Source organism: Callorhinchus milii, unplaced genomic scaffold, assembly GCF_018977255.1.
Source record: "Callorhinchus milii isolate IMCB2004 unplaced genomic scaffold, IMCB_Cmil_1.0 Scaffold5, whole genome shotgun sequence".
NCBI classification, from domain to species: Eukaryota; Metazoa; Chordata; class Chondrichthyes; order Chimaeriformes; family Callorhinchidae; genus Callorhinchus; species Callorhinchus milii.
In genome coordinates this window covers 11,056,598-11,079,231 of record NW_024704746.1, presented here as the reverse complement: position 1 = coordinate 11,079,231, position 22,634 = coordinate 11,056,598, and the positions used below count along the sequence as shown (strand labels likewise).

General features: G+C 40.2%; 1 protein-coding gene across 4 annotated transcripts in view; it reads left to right on the top strand.

Annotated features, from left to right (window-relative positions):
- ddr2a (discoidin domain receptor tyrosine kinase 2a) overlaps positions 1-22,634 on the top strand; it is a 47,854-nt gene that overhangs the window by 1,323 nt on the left and 23,897 nt on the right. Inside the window, exon 2 of one of the 4 annotated variants that reach the window (XM_007895648.2) lies at positions 2,526-2,636. The exons of 2 other annotated variants lie outside the window; for them this stretch is intronic. The gene's annotated coding sequence lies outside the window, so the exon portion shown is untranslated. Of the gene's footprint in view, positions 1-2,470; positions 2,637-22,634 lie in introns of all 4 variants that reach the window. One more of the 4 variants, XM_007895647.2, reaches the window with a different exon arrangement.

Below are 22,634 nucleotides of genomic sequence, written 5' to 3'. Positions count from 1 at the left end.
GGCATTCCAAGAGAGCAAAGTAATTACCGTTCTTTTCCCCACACATGAGGACAGTTCAGAATATACGCCTTATAGTTGGTGCAGAGATGTTTTCAATTTCAAAGCCATAAGTTAACAAACAGAAAACAAGGGAAATGTTGTAAGGTAAAGTATAATTGTTAGTTAAATCATGATTTGGTGGCATTTCTGACATATCGTAAATTGTTCCAGAATTCATTTTTACTTAGACTATTGAGGAAGATAAATACATTGACATAACTCCTTAATAAGAGAACCGTGGGAACTCCACTTCAACACTATCTACCTTAAGTGCAGAAGCTTCTCAGGTCAACATGACAGACTAGTGGTTACTGGTAGGAATCTACATGATGTGACTCAGATTCTCAATTAACCTGCAAAAGTTTTATTTTGCATCATAAATTCCTGGTTAAAAGCCCTAACGGATAGACTGGTCCCCAGCTGGACAAACAGAGGGAAGCTCGCCAGACAGGGCTTTCAGTGGCAGTTTATGCGACTTTGGATGGTTAAACTCCAGTAGTCCCCAGCATACACTCCAGATCTCCAAGCCTTGGCTCTTGCTTGCTACCCTGTGGTAATACCCTCTGGAATCGGGTAAACTGGGTGCATCTCTCCAGGGAGAGGGTGCACATCGCATTCCATTCCAGACAAGGGAATTTCCATGTGCAGGTGGCATACATGGAAATACAGAAAGCGCTTCACAGGATGTACTGACCAATGGAGTGACTGTTTATTAGTAGGCAAATGGGGCAGCAGAATTGCGCACAGCAATGTCCCACAAACAGCCATGAAACAAGTGACCAATTTATTTGAGTCATTGATGACCAAGACACTTGGAGAAACTCTTTTCAAAAAGTACAAAGGAATCTTTAATGTCCACCAGAACAAGCAGACGGAAGCTCGATTTCATGTCTCTTCGAAAGGACAGCACCTCGGACAATGCAGTGCACTCCCAGCAATGTACTGTACTGTCAGCCCAGACTGTGAGCTTAACGTCCCGACTGGTGGGGAGGCATTTTATAAGACGGAATGCTGGTAATAAATTAATTCTTAATTTAATTTCCTAAGGCTTAAGATTTAATATCTGGTGAAGCTGGTTTGTCTGAAATTGAAACTCATTACCAACGACTATAAAGACTCAAGAAATGAAAGACAATTTGGGATTCAAGTCCAGCATCTAGTTTACACAATTCTAAGCATGAAACTGCCAAATATGTGGCACCTTGTTGATAGGTCTGAAGTGTAATGGAAGTGTTATATTACCACATGTGAGGATTGGGTTCCAATATAGAGGCAGTGTCAGCAAGTACAGGAGTTATTGGAATCGTAAGTGATCTTCATCTCTTGGTCTTAATTCAATCCTGAATTAAAATCGCTAATTATTTGTATTAATCGCTTTTTATAATGTTTGCAGTTATTGGGTTTTTATTATTAGGCGGGAGGACGTCTCAAATTGCTTCACAGGAATTACTGTAAAGTATAGTGACTGTGTCCCAAAAACAGTTAATATCCATATATCAATCCTTCTACAAAAGTTCTAGTAACTGTTTACCTTTCACAGTGAAATGTCCATATGATGAATGCAATATTCCCCCAACTTCAGTGCACATCTGGCCTTACTTTTCTTGTGACAAACATCTCTTAATTCAAGCACATCTGAGACGTCTACTTGGAAAATGCTTGTCTAATGTTCAGCACTTTATAATATTGATTTACTGTTTTGCACATATCATAACATGTAAAGGCCAGCAATTTTTAAATTCTTTAAGAATTGAAGAAAATTAACCAACTTAATACTGAATTGATGAGTTATCCAAAATGTTGCACCATCTTAAATTTTAAGACTAAGACCCCGAGGAATTTCATCCTCAGCAGAATTACATTACATTACTACAGTACTCTTCTCACTGTTGTCTCCATCCTGCCTGCCCCACCTTTTACTGTAACGTGAAATAAAACTGTCACAATGATAAAACTTGGACAGAGGAATCAAAAAGATATGTAGAGACTCTCAATCTATTGTCGGCTTTTACATTTTTAACAAATGCACATCCATAAAGTGATCATTTATCCAATTGGGGTTTCAGTCTTCATATCTACCTTGGCAACACTACTTTCTCTTTCCCTCCGATGCCTGTTTTAAACACTCAAGGACCAATTCTATTCTGTTACAGTGGCTACTGTTAGTGTGAGATGCAACCAGATTGCTACACCCATTAAAAGGTACCTAGACCAGAGAAATCAGAGTTCAATTATTAAATATTTACTCAAAATCCCCCGAAAAGGAAGGTTACCCCAAAAGAAGTTATTTTCGTGGACTGGATATCCAGAGAGCAAACGCCTTTGTAATCATTTTGGGGATAAATAAAATCATTTTAACATTTTATGATTTGGCAATGTTCTTCCGTGAACTTTTCGCTTATTATTTTTGACCTTTTCGAATCACCAAAAGTTGCTGAGAGTTCCGTTCTGAGAAACATCTGCTTCAAAGACACTGTCATCCGTAGTGTGAAATCCAAGTGCTGGACCGAGGAATATGATGGAGAGATACCTACAGGTCAGGATTGTTCTGCAACAGAAGTAACTCTTCTAGCGAAATGCTGCAAGACATCTGGACTGTAAGTAAAACAATTTCGAGTCAGGGAGGGGGAAGAGCAAATAAAGTTGCCAATACAGTGCATATCAAGCATTGCAGTTTAGAATTGAGAAACCAGGTTTTGTAACTTTAATTATATATCTGTAAACTTGCAGTGTGAAAGGATCTCTGTTTCTTGATCACAGGGCGTTCTGGCAATGATTTCCCTCAGGGACAGAGATTATAGTTTTTGCATTCAATCGTCCTCTCTTTCTCTCTACCACATCCTGTTCTTGAGCGCGCAGATTTCATAGTGCCCTTTTTCTCATGCAACAAAACTGTTTTTTTTTCATTTCAAGTCAATTTCTATTCCATTTACAATCAATTTTATTCTAGAGCCTCTTAAAAAAATTTAATAGTTGAAGTTGAGGGTGTTTTCTTTCTATAAGGCGACCAAAACATTTCTGATCTGATTTATTATTTTTTTATAGAGATATACACATATATATTAAAAAGTACAAAAATACAGAATATAATGACAACAAAGTATTCCTCGATATGGTATAATCCTTAAGAACCAAGCAAAGTGATGAACAACAAATTTACATTTGTATAGCGCCTTTCACAATGTGTGTGTTGAAGGGTAAAGAAATCTGTTTTGAGAAAAAATCACAGAAGTTCTGGCGAAATGTGAACATTCTCAAGGGTTTTATAACAGCAGATGTTTATTTATTGGTTCACAGTTTTATTTTCTATTCTAGGCAACCCCAGAGCCACAAAGCTTCTGTGGCTAATGGGATGAGCAAGAAGTCTCCCCTAGACTTTAAACTATGCTATTCTAATGCCGTCCATAAGGAGGTGCACAAGGGCTGCCCACGAGTATGCTCCTAAATTATTTCTTTCTCAACTTGGTACCTCCTACCCTGCATGAGGTTGACATGGAAAACCCCAGCAGTGAAAGGGGATTGGTCCCACCAAAATGAGTTATTCAACACATCTCATCATCCTATGCCACTGCGTCAGAAACTGTGGAACTCTTTCCCTCAATCCCTTGGCCTTGCCTCCTCTCTCCCCATTTTCAGGTCGCACTTGAATACCTTCTTCTTTGACTGTGCTTACTATCCCCCTAGCTCGGTATCGGGCTCCCTCACTGTTAAGCGCTCCGAGATGCCATCTGGCATGAAGGGCGCTATAAAAATCCAAGCTGTTATTGTTATTATCATGCAGACCCAAGTAATGTATTCCCTTTATTTCATGGTCTGGTCCACGCCTTTATCACCTCAAGGCTGGACTATGGGAACTCTCTCCTTGCCGGCCTTCCCGGCACCTCCCTCCACAAGTTGCAGGTCATTCAGAACTCTGCAGCTCGTGTACTGTCCCGCACCAGGCTTCGGGACCACATCATTCCCACCCTCGCTAGCCTCCACTGGCTCCCCATCCCCCAAAGGATCGAATTCAAGATCCTCATCCTCACCTACAAGGTCATTCACGGCCTTGCTCCCTCCTACCTCTCTGACCTACTATCCCCCTACTTACCTGCCCATACCCTCCGTTCCTCTGGCTCCGGTCTGCTCCACATCCCCTGCCCCAACCGCCCTACCATCGGTGGCCGGGCCTTCAGCCTCTCAGCTCCTAGGCTCTGGAACTCCATCCCTCAGTGCCTTCGCCTTGCTTCTTCCCTTTCTTCCTTCAAGGCCGGTCTCAAGACCTTTCTCTTTGACCATGCCTTCAGCTCATCTCTCGACTCTCTACCCCCTCCTCGCTCCTTCCCGCCCCTCACCCTGACCATTTCCCCCCTGCTCGGGTCCTGACCCAACTGTCCAGTGCCTTGGGACGTCCTCCCGATGTGAAAAGTGCTTTATAAATGAAATCTTGTTGTTGTTGTTGTCTGCGATATCTCTAAAACTTAGTGAATGCTGTATGGAGACAATAACAAGGGAACATTACTCTTGTAATGGTGATCCAAAAAAATACATGCTAAAAAAAGAGTATTAGTTTCCAAGTTTACAAATGCAAACCACAGCATTCCTCTCTTATTTTAAATAACATGTGGTCTAGCTGCAGCTCTCATTGATCTTAAAAACAACATATTCTCAATGTTACCTGGTATATTTCTGTTTGCAATACCAAGCCAACTTTTGATTGCATTGTTGGAAGTGATGGTGACTGGAATGCTGATGCAATACTTTGACAGGACTACAATCTGAATTTTCAATGTGTAGATCCAAATAATAGAAAGCCCTTGCGATATTCAGTTTGAAATTTGAATTGGAACCATTGGATTTGCATCCAAATCTTTGCAATTTTCTATCCTAGCTAGAAGTTTACTCCATTGGCACCAACAAGGAAATCTAGAATAGTAGCAATTCTAAAGAGCGTAGCTTTAAAATCACATTCCTTTTCTTCCGTTACTTTTTTATTCCAATTGTTCTTTGGTTGAAACTCTTTGTTGCCATTATATTCTCATGACGTGCGCAACATTCGTGGTCAACTGCAGGTTATATTGCGCTCGGCAGTTAGTCTTGCTGAGTGGTTAGACGCCCTGCCAACTGATTCTAGCAGCTAGGAAGTGACTGTCCAGGTCTATGGCTGTGGCAGCCTGTTGCAGCAGTGGCTAGTGTTATTTTGTGAGCTGTCAAAGTAAGGAGGATGGGTGTGGAATCCTACAGATGATATCTAAACTATCTGTGGGCATCATTCATAGGGTATCAACTAGCTGTTGGCAATAGATCAGGAAAGGAGGAGACAAGATAAGGAGAATTTCAGCCTTAGCAGGGAGCTCTCCTAATTTTTGTTAGTACATTGACTCATATTGGTGGATGGTCAACAGGAACCTGAAGGATGCCATTGGAAGGAACCTTAGTGTTTGTTAATTTTTGGCACTAGGGAGGAGAATCTCCATGAGGAAGCTTAGAAGACAATGTCCTGAGTCCAGTTCTCTATCGTTTCACATGGTAATTTTCAGAGTAGACATGTCCTGCAAGATGTGAGATCTCTGGAGAATTCTATTGAGGCTTTGCGGGATTTCATTAATCCAAGAAGGAGAAGGTCTGATAAGCTGTTATATCAATCTAATATCCAGTTTATACTGTGCTTTTGGTGCTAAGAACCATAGGAAATCCAATATAAATCCAGCTTGAGCAGCACAACCTCAGTGGAGTTGACTTCATAGACCATTGGGCAGCAAGATATAAATGCTACAACTTTGCATTGACTTAGATTCTGCTCCAAAATTGCTTCTTAAAAGTTTACGTCAATCATAACCATAACAGCAACTTGTTTAAAATTAACACTAAAACCCAACAACAATTAATAAAATGTTGGGAATGAATTCAGTTGGACTCCTTTTTCCTGGCAGGAATCATTCTTCCCTATTGTTACTGTTTTTCTGCCAGATAATATTGTTTGATTCCAAAAGTTCACTTGTAATGAATTGTATTTTTGTAAAGATTTAAGACTTTTCTTTTTACCTGAGAACTGCTCTATGAATGTAAAGATTTTGTTTTGCATTTCACCCACAAAATATACAGTTTACAGAATATCATGTGAAGCGCTTTGAGATGTTTCATCGATGTCATCATGACCCAACTGTGCAGCGCCTTGGGACGTCCTCCTGACGTGAAAGGCGCTTTATAAATGGAATCTTGTTGTTGTCTTGTTGATGTGATAAGGAGCTAGATCAAATGCAAGGATTATTATTATTATTATTAAACTATTATTACAAACAAACCATTAGTTTGTTTGTTTTCTAATCAACAATGTACACTTACAGAGTGTTTTGCATACAGCATGTCTGTCTTTAAAATACTTTGCAGTTGACAACAGGAATCACCAAGCAAAGAGGGAAGGCATCTATTGCAAGCTTAGGCTGTCTAAATTGCTTTGCAAATGGCTTCCCATTATTTTCATGCTGAAAGTTTCCTGGAATGAACTTGTCTGAAATCCAACTGAAAATGGCATTTTGTATTATGGAATGTCCTGTGATGAGCTTTCCCAAAGGGAAGCACTCATAAAACACATCAGAACAATATAGATTTCAATCTCTCAAGTAGGATTAAGAGTATTACATTCTATTTTAACATACGAATGCTGTTTTTTTTTGTGTAGCGTGAGCTATAATAAGACGCAAACTTCCCATCTGCTTTGAAGCTGAAAGAGGTGCCTCTGTGGTCTTTTGTTTCTTGTTTCTTGTGGTTTGCGTTTCTGCCTTCATTACAATCAGGGTTTTTTGACTTGCAAGCCACAAATTCCAGGTTGGCAGCAGCAAAGATGGCAAAAGGTATCCATACAATTCCAGCACGGCGCTTTCATCCATTTCAAAGGCGCAGTTTTCAATAGAAAGGTTTTTTGTTGGGGGTTTTTTGACAGCTGCTGTTGGCCTGCAGGAAATTCTAACTTGCAAGCCAAAAATTCTCTGATGCTCCAAATGTTGCCGCAATGACCTGTGGTGGTGTTTGTTTACTGGTGGTGAGATATAGTGAAAGGATTGCCAGTTATCACTGCATTGGTGTCATTCACAAATGGGTGCCATCACCCTCTGCTTCTTTTCATTTTTATATCAATGACCATTCGGATTTTCAATATGAAATTATTCAATATTATTCAATCTTTTATGTGGCACTGACTCTCTGGGTTCAAATACACAAAAACATTATTGAATTGGGATTTAATCATTTTTTACATGAAAGCAAAATATCTCCATCTTATTCAAATCTTGCCCGAGGTTGATGGTAACTGTATAATAAATAACACATGTTTCTCCAGGCATTTCTTGTGTAAGGAAGGAATACAAAGCATCATCTGTCATGTGGAGTCCTGTAGCTCAGTGGTTAGAGCACTCGCTTTGTAAGCGAGAGACCTGAGTTCAATTCCAGGCAGAGGGCGAAACCTTGGGCAAGTTTCCTTACTCCACACAGAGCCTAATAATAATCCCTCCAAAACCAAAAACAATAATAAATTGGTCACTTTCAATCCACGACTGTTTGTGGGACATTGCTGTGCACAATTGGCTGCCGCGTTCGCCCATAAATATACAGTCAATTCACTTTACAGTGTGTTCTGTGAAGTGCTTTGGGACGTCCTCCCGACGTGAAAAGCGCTATATCAAATGCAAGGATTATTATTATTATTATTTAAGTCCTAGCCTGTTTGACTGGAGTCTTTGGACAGAGGATGGTTCATTGTTGTCACAGGCTGGAGTAGTTAGTCACTTCACATTCAACCACAACTGACAAGTATATCCTGTGAAACGCTTTGAGACGACCTCCTACCAGGAAAGACACTATATCAAATTTAAGGTTTATCATCATAATATATTATTAGGTGTTGTCTGATACCTCATCCAAATGCTTTTGCTCCTTTGGTAATTATCTTAAATTGATGCTCTCTTGTCTCTGACTCACCATGGCTGGAAATAATTTCTTTCTATCTATTCTGCTCAATCGAAACCCCATCGATGTTAAAATGTGTAAGTGGTACTTTTAAACATGAATTTTAGCAAAATGTTCATGTTGCTGTTTTGTCCTCTAAAAGATGTATCATCCAGTCTCATTTCCCTGGATATAGCCGAAGTTATCATTTGCATTGAGTTCATGTTACTGTCTGAGCTATCGACTCCAGTTTAAAGTGACTGTGCAAGAAGGGGGTGTTTATTAAATGAAGAATAGGGAGTTTTGGCAGAGGTGGACTTCTTCCACTGCAAGGTGTCTGTAATTCTGTGTAAGCTTGGTGTATCAAGCTTCAGTTTGGCTCCAGTAATATTCCTTATTGATATTCTGCAGAAAGGAATAGAATTTCTGTTTTCTATGGGTTATCACTGTCTTCCTTTAACCAGACTAACCACAGGTGCAAGAAGCCAGCCTTTAAGCACAAAGCATTCCTGAAACATTTGCCTGCTGAACTCCTATTCTCCTGCTGCTGCCTCGAATGATCAAGTCTTCTACCTGGAATGATGTTAACTTTGATACATTTGTAAATGTTGGAAGACATGCTCAACATCTTGCATTAGCAAACGATTTGCAACCTGACTAACCCAAACAAAACCATGTTAAATTCTGTGTTTTGTTTTTAAACAAAATGACCTTTTAGAAGTATGTGTGTGTTTTCAAATAAAGTAATAGTTTCTTCATTTAAAGTTGGCTTTCCTTCAGAAAAATAAATCCAAGTCTAAGCAAAGCATTACATGATTCCCAGCTTGAGCAAAAACAGGAAAAAGGGATGGTGTAATGCTAATTGCTATGTGAGTAACTTGGATGAAACTATTTGCTTTTCCATAATCTGCAAAAGTTGTTCAGTATTCAAGGGACATAAACTACAGAAAAGTTCTTTCTGTTGCTATTTTCTATCAAAAAAATATTCCTTACCCTCCCCCCTCTCAGAATACATTATACTCTCCCCCGATGAGGTGTCAAATAATTAGTCAAACAATCATTCAGTAGTTGTTAGAAGATTTTCAATCTTGTGGAAGTCTCAGATGCAGTGGGAAACATATCAGTAGTTTGTTCAAAGGAGATACCAAAGGCTACAAGTTGAAGAACCAGAAATAAACGTGAAAGATCAGGATGAAACACAACAGGAGTCAGAATTGATGGCAAGTGAGACAGATTAGCAATCTGTAGGATAATGGAGTTCAAGGAAAGTTACATTGAGAGGAGCTGAAACAAATGCAGACAAAGGTACAGAATTTATGTCTTTAATACTGAATATTTAGATCTGCGATGGTGCATTTAAAGAAAGTGTATTAAAAATGTGCTCTAAACACAATGGATTGGACTTTTACCCATCCTTCTTTACACCCTATTTTCCACATGTAGGAAATGACAATGACACTACGCACATCCTAAGAGTACAATACCCTGTTTGCATGTTAACACAGGATGAAAAGTCATTACATAGTCACTGCAGTTTTTACAAGTAGGGATTTGCTATGATGAAGTGTTTCATATTTTTGTGGCTAAACTCCACAGCCCTTAATAGAGCTTCAACTCAGTCAAGGGATAATGTTGATTCCAACAGGATTTGCAATGACAATAATCAGAAATTTCGCAACAAAATAAGAACAGAATGTGACCTGATATAAATAACTTGCAGAAAATTGAGTTTCAGGCTGCTTTGTGTCTTCCTCTAATGGGCGATTTCCTTTAGTACCACAAGGCGATCTCCAATCTCTGAATAAGTGAAATTTAAAATTGGAATGTGCTGGTTTGCCTTAACATGTAAACACATTAATTAAGAGAATTGTGGTGGTTGATGTGCAATAAGTAGTCAAATCATCTTTCTAATGGAAGGAGTGTTTTGTAGTTAAAAAAATATATTTCATTTGAATGGCATTAGTGTTATGAGGAAATAGGTCTTAAGCAAGTTTGCTTACTCCACACGTTTCTGTATACCTAGCTGTAAGTAGGAACCCAGTTGTCACATGGATACCACCGGCTCGTTCGTTATAGGAAAGCTTCCCCTGAGTTCCTCTGAGTGGCCAGCACAACACGCTAGGAGAGGCCTGGGAACAGATCAGAGCAGATCACTTTCTTACCTGGGAAATGGTTGTAACATGAGAGTGAATGGTGCCCTACAGGAAGAACTTAAAATAAAGAGCAGAGTCTAATTTGCGGCATTCGTTAATAAGCAACCTTGTTATGATTCCTGTCGAGTCAATGTAATTCCGCTTTGGAAGTAGATTACTTTAAAATGGAATTTGTTTAGGTTGGTGTGATATACACTGTAAGTCACTATCGTGATATATGTCACTATAAGGAGTCCTCAGATTCCTTGTTGAAGAACCCTGCTTAGAAATTAAACCCCAATATTCTTTAAAAAGTAAAAAAAAGATGTGCCGCATGGCTTGCTGTTTGTTTTTCTTTTTTTCTGCTAATCTTCATTCTGCGTTTTCTCAGAGCCACTGGATTTATCTGCTTTTCCTATAAATAACTCTGCCATTTTACTCAGTATGGGGTTTCGTGCAAAGATGGTTAGACATTATTAACAGCATCTGGATTCCTTCCATGGCAGCCTTAGTGCTTTAGGCAGAAAGTTGGGTTTCAATTGGGCCCCTGCACTGACTGGAAAATGCCTTGGATGCACATCTCAGGCTGAGAGAAAGGAGGAAAAAGTCTGCGAGTCAGTGCCTTAAGCAAATTAATATTCCCAAGAAAGCACTAAAAGAATGTAGTAATCTTTGTATTTAATATAGCGCCTTATCAGTTCAAAATGAATTAGAGAGCTTAAGAGTTATTTCTGTAAAACATAGTGGCTGTGTATTTGTGGGTGAATGAGGCAGCCAGTTTGAGCACAGCAATATATCGCACAATAAATTATGAAGTAAATGATCATTTCTTTGTTATTATCTGGGAGGAGTGTTACCCAGGACACTGAGAGAAACTCATTTTATCGAAAGATAAGTACCTTCGGCAATGCAATGCTCCACCACTATCAACCTGGACTGTGAACTTATAGTCCCGACATGGGGCTTGGAGCCCACAACCTTCTCACTCAGAGGCAAGAAAGCTACCAGCTGAGCCAGTAGCAGAGTACGGAAATACAATCTCCTTCACCGCATGCAAACAGTTAAAAGTGCCTTGAAGTACAGTACAAAAACTGTGCATTATATAAGGCATAGTCATACAGTATGGGCGCAATATGTTTTCTGTTTATACACTTTTAACTTTATAAAACATGATCTTAACAAACTGATACTATGTTTTATCGTTTATTTACATAAAAGGAAGGTTGTTTAGTGTTTCAAAACATTTGCTCGCTGTTTGCGAGTGCTCCATTCAAGCCTTATAAGCCTGTAGTGCAGACTTAACCAAAGCCAAGAAAAATATGAAAGTTGTTCAGGCCTGAAGGCATAAGCTGCCCACGTAATTATGCAGCTGGTTTCATTGGACCAATCCAGCAGACAAAAACCCCATAAACTATGGTAATATTGTGTTGTGTATAAAAAATCAACAGATTACCTGGCTTTGTCAGAGCTGGGCTCTCTTTCTTAGCCAGCCTCTGCTGACAGGAGCTGAGCTCTGCATTTAGCATGTGTCTTTCAGAGCTTTAGGGGAATTGTGCTCCGTGGGTTTTGGAAACAATTTGAGAGTTTGCAGAAGAAACAAGATCTATTAGAGTCCTGTTCTTTCACTCATCAAAGGTATGTGAAGCACATCACAGAACTTACTTCAACATTTTACTTGCTTCTTGTTCTGTTCTGCTGTGTTTCAAATGGTGTCCTTTTTGCCTTAACAACCGAGCTTCTGCTACTGTGAACTGTGAAGCTAGGCATGGGTGCTGGCACTTTACTAAACGACTCGAGTTGATACCGTACATCAGACTAAGCTTTTAAGATGGGCAGATGTCTGTCGTTGTTTGGTTGTTGGTGATTTGCTCTCAGTTTTTGCTTACGGATTTACACACAACTCTAGATGTTGCAGAAGCAAATTCGCTCAGAGCTCCAGTGATTTAATTGAAGTCTTGCTCTATGTTTCTATGAAAATTGCTTTCAATTGAAATTATTTCCCTCCCCACCGACCGCCCCCAATACTAAAGCTGAGTTACCGTATCGCAATCTTAACAAAATCCCATTGTTTTATGTCTGATAGTGCTGAGATGCTTTTCTTCCATTTTCTGGCTACTCCGATTTAAAATTGTACCGAGGATTTTCAGACGGTACTATCAGATGCGAGGAGACAATACTTGAACAATCGATATTAAAGTAAAATCAAATCATGTCCTCAGCATTTCAGACTCCCCAGAGACTCGCCAGTAAGGAAGTGGTTTACTGCAATTACCCCCCAACCCCACTCCCCCATACGCCTGAGCAAATCCAGTTTAAATACGATTGAGTCAACAATAACAACAAATTACATGTGTATGGTGCCTTTCACTTTAGGACATCCCAAAGTGCTGTAAGTCAGTGTTAGTGAGATCAATGCAATCCTTTCCTCTGCGCACTTCCAGAATCACCAGCAAAAACTTCAGATACATCGAATTCTGCCTCTATCATATCGCAGCACAGCACTGGAACCACCTTCTCAATCCTCAATACATATAGTGATTCATCTCGAGAAATCACAAGCTTAAAAAAACACAAAACACTGCAGATGCTGGAAATCTGAAAACAAAAACAGAAGTCTCTGGAAACCCTCAGCAGGTCAGGCAGCATCTATGGAGAACGGAAAGTGAGTCAACGTTTTGGGTCCACGGCACTTTGTTAGAACTGGGGCATGTTGGGAGGGAGAGGCTTTTAAGGGCTAACAGAGAAGGGGGAGGCAGGGCAAGGAAGACAACGGAGAAAATGAGGTTGTGTTCCACAAGCACAACCCTGAGCTTCAGGTTTCTTGCCATTTCACTTCTCCCTCTCACTCGCACTCTGATCACTCCATCCACGGTCTCCTACACTGTTCCAAAGAGCCACAGCGCAAGCTCGAGGAACAGCACCTCACTTATTTGCTCAGGACCTTACAGCCCTCTGGTCTCAATATTGATTTCAACAATTTCAGACCATAACAGCTCACCTTCCCTTCCCCATCTTCTGTGACCATTACCACATCATCTTGGTTCCAGACACACCTTTTGTCTCCCTGATCTGCTTGTTTGTTGCAGGTTCTTTTATCCCCCCTTTTGTTCTACGGTGTTAACACCTCTATTCCCCTGCTTTGTTGTAACCCCCCCTTTATTTTTGCATCATTAACACCTCTTTAACCCATCATCCCCTGTCCTCCACCCCATGTTCTCCTTTGTCTTCCTTGCCCTGCCTCCCCCCATTTTCTGTTAGCCCTTAAAAATCTCTCCATCCCAACATGCCCCAGTTCTGACGAAGGGTCGTGGACCCGAAACGTTAACTCACTTTCCTTTCTCCATAGATGTGGCCTGACCTGCTGAGTGTTCCCAGCCACTTCTGTTTTTGTTTTCACAAAATCAAAAGATTAGTTCAGATAAAGAAGGCCCTTCAGTCTATCTGATCTCATCCATCCAAAATACCTACCATCCTCCCAGCATCAAACTACTTTTTTTAAATTAGTCCAGTGTCCTACCACCTTTCCTGGCAAATTGTTCCAGTTATTAATTACCCTTTCCATAAAGAAAAACTTCCTGAAATTGTCCTTTACATCTCTAAACCTATGTTCTCTTGTTCTACTGTCTTGTTCCATCCTAAAGTATTGATCTGGGTTACTTTTTCCAATCAATCCCTTTTAAAAATTTGTACACCTCTCATAGAAATGGATAGTGAGACATGAAACACTGGGAAAGGAATGGAGGTACTCTGGGAGTATTGAGGATCAAGCTTCACATGCTACAAAAGCAGCTGTACTGATCTCTTTCCATGTTCTTCCCTATGTGTTACAAAGTAAAATGCCAATTCTTTGAATGAAGCTAACACTCGAAAAGGAAATTTGTTCTCCATTGGAAATTAATCCTCAGGATTTTGATTTGAAGGGCCTGCTCACGACAGATAGACTTTCTCTGCCTTTGCACTTTATTTATAACAGAACAGGTTCCAACAGGTTAGTATGTTACCTAAGGCACAGTCATGTTAGTTGTTTGAACGCTGGATTTGAAACCCTCATAAGTAAAATGCTTCCATGCCAGCATTGCTCCCTGGTGAATTGATGGTGTACTATGTCAGCAGATCCATGAAAAAGAAAATGAAAATGGGTGGGAAATGATCACTTTGAAAACCACTAATAATAATTCTTGAATAGTGCCTTATTACATTGTTGAGACGTCTCAAAGAGCTTCACAGATTACATTGCAAAGTGGATTGACTGTGTATTTTTGTGGGCAAAATGTTTTGAATTGTAGCATCTTACAGCCCTCTGAGTCACAGTCAAGCGCATTTTTTTTGTATGTCATTGATTTTTCAATTTCCTCTCAGGGTATGAGGCCTTGCCTTCTATTATTTATATAACCCATTCAATCCAGGGAAGATTCAATCTGTTCAGGTTTGATTGTGCTCTAAACCAGAGCCTGTGGCTTCTACCCTCCTCAGGATCTTGGACTCTGTTCCGATTGCATTTTTATGGTGTTTGGAAACAATACTTTTATACAGTACTTTTAAGTTTGCTGATGCAATAGGATAGAATGCTGTTGTTTTAAAATTGCCTGTAGCAGGCAATTAAACTATATGAAGAGCAAACTGAATTTAATAGCAGTTAATGTAGTTCTAGGAATTTGCTAGAATTAGTTTTGTGACCACATTCCATCCACATTACAGCGTGCTCTTCTACAGGTATTTTTGGTTACAGTGAGGTGCTCCTGACAACTCAATGTCCCTTCATAATGGAATAGAATGTACTGCAATGTGATTAAATTAGGAATCAAGGTCCAGTAACCTTAGAACAGCTCTAGCTCACAGCATCCGAACAAGAGAAATGTCGGATGGGAATTGTACGGTCAAGGATTAGTGATGTGGAAATCCGAATTCTCTGATGCAAACAAGCTCGCCACTTGGCAGGGATCGGGAGAGTCTGCTGTCTGCGAGTCTGCTGGGATTTCCTCAATGGTGCTTTTTCTCAAGAGCAATAGTTGTGTTTATCTCAAATTAGAAGCTTCTGCTTAACCTCTGCTGAAACAAAGATAATTATTCTATTCTGTGTGCTCCATGTTAGCATAATTGTTACTGTGAACAAACATCTGGCCTGCTCCCCATTGAGTAAGTTTCACAATGTATCTCTATGCCCTTCTTAATCGATGGAGAGCCCATTTTAATTTTAAATTTCTAATGTCATTGTTACAAACAATATTACATTTCTTTTTAAGTGCAGAGGGGAAAATTTACCGAGATTACTGAAAGGGTCAGAATAACACTCAGCTCAAATTCACAAATCGAATACATAAGTGCAAGGAGCAAAGATAGCCCCCAAAGTTGAAAAGAAAGCAACAAACACACAGATTGTCACCATTTGAACGGAGTCAATGCATTGCTCCTGGTAAATCTGAGTGTTTTTCAGTTTCACTGGAAGCTACCCCATGAAGTTAAAGAAATTACTTCACAAGTTTTAATCAGTATTGAATAATAGGGCTTTGGACACATCCAGCTGCAGCTGAGCTGCTACTGTATGACAAGGAATGATATACAAGTATTTAGCTTCATACTTAATACATTCAACATTAGAAGTTTATCTGTGAACCTTCAATATGAAAACTTCAAAACAAGGTACCCTTATCTTGTGCCTGCGTTCTTATGGTCAAGGTTAATAAGGCAAGACCACCAAGGCTTAAAAACTTCACAACATCAAATAAAAAGTCTTGAAACTGAATTCAGATTGCTTTGCATTTGGTTTGTTCCCCAGTAAGAGATATGTGCATATTACTGCACTGTTTATTTTATGGGCAATAGCTACTCATCTTGCCCTTACTAATATACAACATGACATTGCCATTAGTGACAGATTGTTACTTCACCATGCCAGAGATCATAAAACAATATTTTTTTTAAATAAGTACCAAGTCTAATATATGAGTTGATCTCAACTAGCAAGAAACATAAACACATCTCCAATCCCACCAAGTCTTATCCACCGTCATGATGAACTCAGTATTAGCCTACCTAGGAATATAGTTGCACCACAAGGTTGTTTGCAATTCCTCATCTCTGACTTTAATGAGCAAATATTTCAGCCAAAATGTTAGTGTGTAACACATCAAATCTGCTAAGAAATGTTACGATCTTCAATCCATAGATTATAAAATGCAAATAGCACTGTAATACTCGGTATTGAATCACTACAGGCTTCTCTGTATAATATGTGTTTTGATGACCCCTTTACTGAGGGAGAATCACAAAGTTTTTCTTGTAGTAATAAATCTTGCATAAGATTCCTGAGACATCATTATACAGAGAGCTGAGTAGAGTTACAAAATATTGTCCTGACATGTTCTTATCTAATCCACATGTGGGAAAGGATGGACTAATTGCTGGATTGGTTAGTAAATGACAACATGCAGTATTCCCCAGCTATAAAATACTGTCCAGTTAAAACAAGAGGAAATCGCTGTGGTCATTTGCCCTGTTTACCCTAGGTTGATTCTGTGAGGGCTGAAACCAGAGAAAAAAAAGGGTTCTTATAATAATCCTTTTATTTGGTATTAAAACTCCTTTCATGCTGCAGGATGTCTCAAAGCGCAAGACTTACTGTAATATGTAATGACTGTACTTGGTAGGCAACATTTTGTACTTACATGAAAGGATGTACTTCTGGCTTCTGTGGGCTTCAAGAAAATCCTGCTTGAGTTCAGGCGATGAGTAACCTGGCTTCACTCAGTTAGGAGGACCTTGTGGGTATAATGTGTGTGGTATGTGTATATGAGATAAGATCAAATTGGTCAAAAAACCAATTAGGACTTCTTTGTCCTAATTGATCTTGCAATTTTGTGATAACAGCATGGCTCAGGACTGAGACTCCATTAAACGGCCGTGAAAAGTCTGCAGCAACTTTTTAATTTTAAGATACAGGCTTGAAATCTTTCTAAACATTTATTAGGAAGTGATATGCTGATATTTACTCTTCTGTCTGCTCCCTTTATGTTCCTTTCCCTCCTGAAGACACAGCCTCTTCGCGATGCAGTTTCACAGATCCTAGCAGTCCAACAGAATCTTGTCTCGGTGGCCATTCTTTGGTCAATAGGAGACTGGACAATGTGTGTCATAATCAATATGGTGGGGAAAAGGGGGAATAGAAATTCCAGTCAAATCTAACAGTTTTCTAAGGCCAACATGTGCACAATATCTATATGCTCCCTCTTGGTGACATCATCCGCAGACATGGGGTCAAGTTCCACATGTATGAGGATGACACCCAACTCTACCTCTCTATCTCCACCCTCGACTCCAGGGCCACTACTTTGCAGACAGAACGTCTGTCAGACAACAAGTCCTGGATGAGAGCTAACTTTCTTCAATTGAACCTCAACAAGACCGAGACTCTCCTGATTGGCTCCCGTCAGCGCCTCCTCACCTCAGGCGCTGACAGTATCACCATCCATGGTTGCACACTCCACCTTGCTAAGCCAGTCCAGAACCTTGGGATCTTGTTTGACCCTCAACTATCCTTTCGACCCCACATCTGCGCCATGACCCGATCTGCCTTCCCCCACCTCCGCAACGTCGCCCGGCTCCGACACTGTCTCAGCGCAGGCCGCCGAAACCCTCATACACGCCTTCATTACATCGAGGCTCGACTATGAAAACTCACTGCTTGTCGGCCTCCCCAACTCCTCCCTCCACAGGGGGCAGATCATCCGGAACTCTGCAGCCCGTGTCCTCTCCCGCACTAGGCTCTGCGACCCTATCACCCCCATCCTTGCCCAACTCCACTGGCTTCCCATCACACAGAGGATGCATTTTAAGATACTGGTCCTCACCTTCAAAGCCCTCCACAGTCTTGCTCCCCACTACCTCTCCAACCTCCTAAGCCCCTACCACCCTGTTAATTCCCTCTGCTCAGCGGGCTCCGGCCTGCTTCATGTCCCCCGCCTCGCTCGCCCCCCTATTAGCGGTTGGGTCTTCCGCCACTCTGCACCCACCCTCTGGAACTCCATCCCACAGTCCCTCCGTCTTGCCCCCTCCCTCGCCATCTTCAAGACCCACCTCAAGACCCTTCTCTTCGACCGTGCGTTCGATCTCCCTGCTTTCCCCCATGCCTCCTCCTCCCACCCCGACCCTCAGCTCAGGTCCGTAACTCTGTCTGTCCAGCGCCTTGGGACGTCCTCCCGATTTGAAAGGTGCTATACAAATGTAATTTTGTTGTTATTGTTGTTTTGCAGCCGAGTTTGCTGCAAAATGATCAGCGGCTAGGACCCTAGTAAATTTTCCTCTAACTGAAAGACACTGAGGACAATTTGTTGCTTCCTCAATGCTCCCCAGTCTGACATCAGCTTACTCAACACAGCCCAAGGAATGCAGGTGGAATTTTCCTAATCAGTATATCAGTATACTTACTGAGTCTTGCGGGAGCCTGAAATTTACAAATTTGCTCTCACCTCAGAGAATATGACAGATTAATGTATACTTAGCAATATGGGTGTATTTGTGGTTTACTTTGTGGCCTAACCTCATCTCGCCACCTGACAGATTGTGCTGTGTTTCCCAATAACAGCTTTTGAGATTCATGCTGTTAGTCAGGTCGAGAATGGAGAAGTCTTGACAAGTTGAGCAGCTTTTGAAGTTCAAATGGTTCGTCAAGTTGAGATCGGATCAGTACATTGCTGGAATGACAGCATGTTGCTGCGGTTTCTAAACATATTTAAGAAAAAGATTTTATCATGGCTGAATGGATTAGCACATTCCAATGTTGCAGCCTCTGGGCCTTGCTATCTCTGTGGGCTGGTCTCGGTGAACAAATGTGGATCATGAGTTACAAAATTTTCATAGAGTTTTACTCCCGTACCCTCCTCCTTTACATTCTCGGGACTTTCAAGAAAGAACTGAATTGAATTTGAATATGAATATGAATGGACACATCTAAATCTAAATATTTATATTGATACTGTTAGTCAGTATAAATTCATACTCAGATATTCAATATCATATTCATATTCAAATTAAAAATTTATAAATATAAGTATAAAAAGATTGGACACCCCATCACTACACTGGAGTGTCTGGTTAGTTTTGTACTTATGGTCAGTCACCATCACGTGCAGCATTCCTGGGACAATAAAATTAGACTGATACTTTTTGTGGTTTGCATCCAAATCTATTCCAGTTTAAAGGAACTGATAGAATTTCCAGTTATCATGCCAGGAGAGGGGAAAAAATAAGGTTGCTGCGGTAACCGTGGTGTTTTGGGGAGAAAACAACTTACTCTTTGTCCATATGTTCTCCTCCTTGTGATTGGAGTATGTGACTGTGATATGATAAGACAAACTATACAGCCTGTGCCAACCGCCCACCCCCACCCCACCTCTCCACCCCCATCATTTTGCGGTGTGGTTCCAAACAGAGACCTGACTGGACATTTTCATTCAGCCAAAAACATCTCTCCGATTCGAATGGTTATGCAACCAACCCTGAGAACAAGGGAGGGGGGAAAAAATGTCTGGTTATTTGAGAGTTTTTTTTCACCAAGTAATTTATGGATTTGGGAAGTAAGGGAAAAGGACATGGCAAAAAGACTAAACAAACGTCTGGTTCATTTCATTTTATGAACGATACTGAGAATGGAGATTAAAGCAACAGAAAGTTTTTCTTCTAACTTTAATAACAGGGTAAGGATGTGCACAGTACTGTTTGGCATTGGCCAGCATGCAAACTATCTAGCATTAGGGGACTCCACTATAATGCAACCCTAAGGTTAAATTGTAGTAAAAATTAAAATTAATGTTTATCTATGTTAATACCAGAGCCAATAGAAAATTACAGAAATATTTGACAAAAAATTTCAGGGAAATTTGATACATTTTATGGAAAAATTGTGGTGGGGGGGTTGATTGGGGCATATTGAGAGATACATTTTGCTGCCAACTTACATTTTTCACTTTATTGATGAAAACTAAACATGAAGAAATGACACATACTAGATTGTTACAAAACAAAATGATTAATGCTTTCTTTAACAAAAACTGGGTGGTTCATTGGGGAAGGGGGAGAAAAACACTAGGGGAACTGCGGGGCTTCAAGAGGTCACCATCTCCTGCCTCTCGAGGCCTGCCACCACACACAGACACAAAGAGACACACACACACTACACACACACAGAGAGTGATACACATACTTCACAGACACAGAGAGAGAGATAGAGAGACACATACACACTCACAGCCAGAGAGTGAGACTGTGTGTGTGACACAAACACAGAGATAGAGTCACACTCACAGACACACTCGCAGACAGAGAGAGAGACACACTCACAGAGAGAGGAGACACATACACTCTTACAGACACACAGACCGAACACACTGTGTTTGAAACGTTTTGTAGCTGTGTTGGGGGGGTGGGTGGGGTGGGGAGGGTTATAGCAGATTCCACTTTTCTATTCGCAAGGGATAAAACAAACTACTGCGTCTAAGTAATAAGGACTTTATTCACTGATATATCAGGCCAGAGAACAGGAACTGTTCTAGTGACCTACATTTTCTAAAAAGGAAACCCAGCTTCTCTTGCCAAGAACCATGGGCCACTTAGATGGTGAAGTCGGCACTGTTATTCCATATGGCGAATGCTTAGAGGTGGAGTCCGTGGTTAGAACACAGCCCTTGAACTTCTGGGAGTGGGGATCAGATCCATCACAGATTAATAGGTTACGAGAGATGTTTTCTACATCCAACTCTCCCTAGACTTAAAGTTTTATCTGTGAAAATAGGTTTGAACACCCTCAATCTGGTTAATAGTGAATACTGGTGCTCAGATCAAACTAAACACAATTCAGTACCAATTAAGCACTGATCTCAGAGAGCCTTGCTTTAACCTGCCCCAAATGTGATTGCTGAGAATAAGGATCAGTGGAGCCATTGAATTAACATTCATACAATCTGCTGGTTGGGAAGGAGGGAAGGAAAAAGAATAAAACCAGGAGTGTTGTTGCAGTTCAGCAAGAATGTCACATATTAAACTAGACCATAATTCATATAAAGTCGCACCAGCATCACTCTTCTTTGCTGCTTTGATCCCATCAACAGGATTCCTCAGTAAACGTGTAACTAAATATGGTTTGCCTTAGTCAAACAAATAAATACCACAACTGTATCGGAGCAACTTAAAAATGTTTTGCTAAATGAGGAACAAATTAGAAAGTAAACAGTGCTGCCGTAATGTGGGCTTTACTTCATCTAATTTGGTGCTGTACCAGATCCTACAACGAAAAAGAATTCCATTACCTAATTCTGGGGTCTAATTTGGGGTATCCTTTAACCAGATACTTTCTTAAGGAATCCAAGTCATGCAAATACTCGTCCAGGTAACTATAAGGACATCACGCAACCTGTGTCTGACATATTCTATTTCCTGAGCATATATCTAGAGCGTGATCAGGAATTCCAATGGGATACTTTAACCCAGTCATAAAAAAGTTAGAATAGACCCCATTGTCAGCCTGTTTACTACAAAATACACAGTCATTACATTTTACAGTAAATACCCTGAACTGCTTTGAGATGTCCTGACATGAAAGGTGATGTATCAAATCCAATGATTATTATTGATATAGGATGCGATCATTTAGTGTATGGCATCCATACACCAGATACATTGGGAATTTCAAACAGGACAATGAATCAGTTGCTTCAGACTGTCCATTATGTGATTCTCATCTTTTATAAGGAAAATGTTTGAGACTCAAATGGCAATGGAATGTTTTTATGTTGATTCCCTTTCAATGGGCATTGCAGAGAAATATGACTGAGACTTTTCCCCAGTGTACAGATACAGTGACTTCTAAAGCTTCTACAGACAATGATAGAACTCTAAATGAGGAGGTCAGCAGGAAAGGAATAACAAATGCAAAACAACTATCTGTGGCCTCGAATTTTTTTTGTTAAAACAGAAAAGATCTTATAATAAACTAGGACGATAATTAACATCCAATTGCACAACTCGTCCCTCAAGTGGAATAGTGCCAACATGACTGGAATATATTGCAAACAGGTCTGCTTTCCATTAGTAGTCCTGGGCAGATTCAGAGTGGCAACGTTGTTTTGCTTTTTCTCAGAATATCAAAATAACTGAAGAATTTTGTAACCATCAAATACAGTCTACATTTCTTCTGCTAATGTTACTCTTATGTAAGCCTGTTTCCATAAGATGCTTGAGCACTCTGGGTCATTTATCCTGCATGAGGATCGCTACGTAAATGCAAGTTGTTGCTGTTGATGTTGACACCAAAGAACACAGAGTGAAGGCTTTGTTCCACTAAATGTTAATTTCCTGAAGATTTGAGGTGCTACAGTTTATATCTGTAATAAAACCATTACACCATTTTTAAAGCATTTATTGATTAGTACCATTTTAATGTTTGATCATTTTATATATTCTCCATAAAGGAACACATGTACCCCTGACAATGTAATCCCTCCAAAAACCAAAAACAATAATAAATTGGTCATTTTCAATCTACAACTG